Source organism: Eschrichtius robustus, chromosome 5, assembly GCF_028021215.1.
Source record: "Eschrichtius robustus isolate mEscRob2 chromosome 5, mEscRob2.pri, whole genome shotgun sequence".
NCBI classification, from domain to species: domain Eukaryota; kingdom Metazoa; phylum Chordata; class Mammalia; order Artiodactyla; family Eschrichtiidae; genus Eschrichtius; species Eschrichtius robustus.
This window is the reverse complement of record NC_090828.1, coordinates 71,251,883-71,254,697: the sequence shown is the minus strand read 5'-3', so window position 1 is coordinate 71,254,697 and position 2,815 is coordinate 71,251,883. Positions and strand designations below refer to the sequence as shown.

Here is a 2,815-nt window from a genome sequence, read left to right as displayed (position 1 = left end):
GTCAGTTGGTGCAGCGGCTCCACGTGTGGTCACTGTTGTTGGAAGTCTAGAGGGGTCCATGGCACTTTATTTTTCGACTCCTTGTGACTTAAAAGCATAAGAAATACCATAATAAGGTTAACAAAATTATGGTATTTTTTTAAAATTATGTCTCTGTTTATTCATACTTAGATGTAGGTTATTTTTACAATCTTTATTTTTGTGTACAGATGTGCTTAACAATTACTGAATTTCTAGGCCAGGTTCAGGTATCTAAAGAGCCTTTATAAGTAGTTTATATTGTCTAGACCCAAGGTACGCTGCAAGCCCAGTCTGGAGCAATATTGGAAATAACATCTTTCTAAAGACAGGTTTAGTCATCCTAATCCAGTAATTTGTTTCCTTTCTCGGGTAGCAGGGCTGAGTTATACCTGGTCAGGCCACCATTCACAAGGGATAGCCAAGAAAACAGGGTACAGGCCACCAAAAACAAGACCAACCAATCCACCATGTGTTATGGTACAGGTTTCGCTATGCAAATCACAAAACCTTTGTAAGATACATGTGCCATCAAAAATGGGATCACTGCCATTGGTAAACCAGCAGCTATATGAGACTGTGTCACGGGTAAGATGCATCAAAAAAGACCATTTGCTATTAGGCCACAGAGAGCAGCATTAAGTCCAATATATGTTGATCCATTTTCAAGCAGATTCCTTTCTGCTTCCGGAAGTTGGTTAATTTTCCTGGTTATGATATCAAGTTCTCCTTGACAGTATCATCTGGTTCATGATTTTCCATCTGGAGCCTTACTCTTTCCACCCAGCACTCGCTGCTTCCTCTAGTCTTCTTCAGCCATGCGAGGGCTCACGCCAACCTTTGCTCAACTCAGCCAGGTGCAGCCCTCCTTCAGCGTATTTTTAGGGTTCAGACTTAACAAATGAATGCCCTTAACACAAAGGAATAGATATTTTAAAAACTTAAGTTGATGCACAAGTTTGATACACTGCACTGGGCATCAAGGTGATTAAGACATAATACTCTCCTTCAAGGAATTCTCAGTCCAGCAAACTGTGAAATAGTATGTAATAAATAATTGCACATAATTGTCGATAAGGTCATACAACCAGAAAGTACTTAACACGTAGTCTTTTTTCATAGAGAATGTCAAAACTTCAAACAGAAGTTCTTTCCTGTGTGGAAGCCTAGACCAAGCGACTCTCCCGACCACTTCATGGGCCCTGAGCGCACTGGGCCGGCTGTTCACCTCCCCAGAGACCCACCCTCTGGTTCTTTGAGGTTGCTGGCATATATGCAGTAGCACCCTTGTTCATTGTGATTTTCAAGGTGACAGTGTGAGTTGCCATTTCACAACCGGGAAAGCCCCATTGTCTCCTGGCCCAACAGTGGTGCTGAAGCTTTTTTCAAATTGGTTCTCTCACTTTGAAAGCTCTTTTCATGTTTCAAAACACCGGAGAGAGCAAACTGATGCTGAATTACGTAATCTGTAGAGCAATCAATTGGACCAGGAAAAAAAAAAAAAAAAAGTTGGTCTGGTTATTTTGTTCCAGTCTGCACAGATAACACTCAATATCTTAATGGAGCTAAAACACATTACTGTCTAGGAGAGAGAGAGAGACTACAGTAACAAGTAGTCAATTTTCCCTCCTGAAAAACTTCATTTTGAGAAGACATACATTCTACACAAATCCTAGTTCCTGCTTGCACACTGTAATGCTTCAGTATACTTGGGATTCTTTGACCTCATGAGATACCTCCCCAATCCATGCCCTATATATTTCCTGTCTCACCATCAACTCAGAGCATTTGGAAGAGACTGAGAGATTCAGTTCTGAAAAACAAGCCTCATCATAATGGAAAATCCAATTAACTTTAGATATAGGAGCCGCATGCCCGCAGCAGTGCTGTAATTTTGCCTTCTATGAAAATGGCTTAGCTGTTCATTAGGTAGCATGTCAAAAATTAAACAACGTCAATTATTTTCCTTGTCTCGAGATCTAGCATTATCTGGGGAATTAGAAGACTGACCACTGATATACATTTCAACTAGATGTAATTCCTGAAATCTTTGTTTTTTTTTTACTGTTTTATCTTGCATGTTCTGGGATGAGGGAAAATAATTATCTCTGGGGAACCCAGACTGAACTCCTGTTCAGTGGTTTGTAGATTGTGAAATGGCGATGCGGAGAATGTTGATGTCGTTTTTAGCTTTCCTAAGTGAAAAGTGATATGAAATAGTGATATTATCATGCTTACTGTCTCAGCGGCTTTGTGAGAGAAGTGAGAAAGTGAGTGTTTTCCCTGCTTACAGGAAGATAAACTGGGAGGCTGCAGGACTGGCTGAAATGTTCATACGTGATGGTTGACGGAGCTGAAACAAAAGCCAGGTCTCGACACCAAGCTCAGTGTCCAGCCTCCAGACTATGCCTTCTCACAATGGCAAAGCTGACACACCCTGGGTTTCTAATGCAAGCCTGATTTTTATTCCTTTTTACAGATCCGCTTAGTTGCATTGAAAAATGAATCTATGCTTTTCCACAAAATGGCGAAGGATAGAAAGATGGTTAAGTCCTAATCCCCGTCCTCTAGAGGGTTAAAACAGTACCACAAATACAAAGCAGAGAAATCATAACCAGCATATTAGCAATATAAGAAAATCATATTAACGTCTTTCTGAAAGTAGGTAAAATATAAATTATAGGTGTGTAAACACATACCTACAAGTACAAGAGTGATACGGAAGTGTAAGGAGGTCTCTTTTGGTTGCGAGTAAAGCAAAATCAGGGAAAGCAAATGAGGAAAGAGGGGAGGACGA

At 40.5% G+C, this 2,815-nt stretch overlaps 1 pseudogene; it reads right to left on the bottom strand.

Annotated features, from left to right (window-relative positions):
* Window positions 1-222: 222 nt before the first annotated feature.
* On the bottom strand, window positions 223-780 carry LOC137764908 (transmembrane protein 126A pseudogene; annotated as a pseudogene).
* Between the last annotated feature and the right edge of the window lie 2,035 nt (window positions 781-2,815).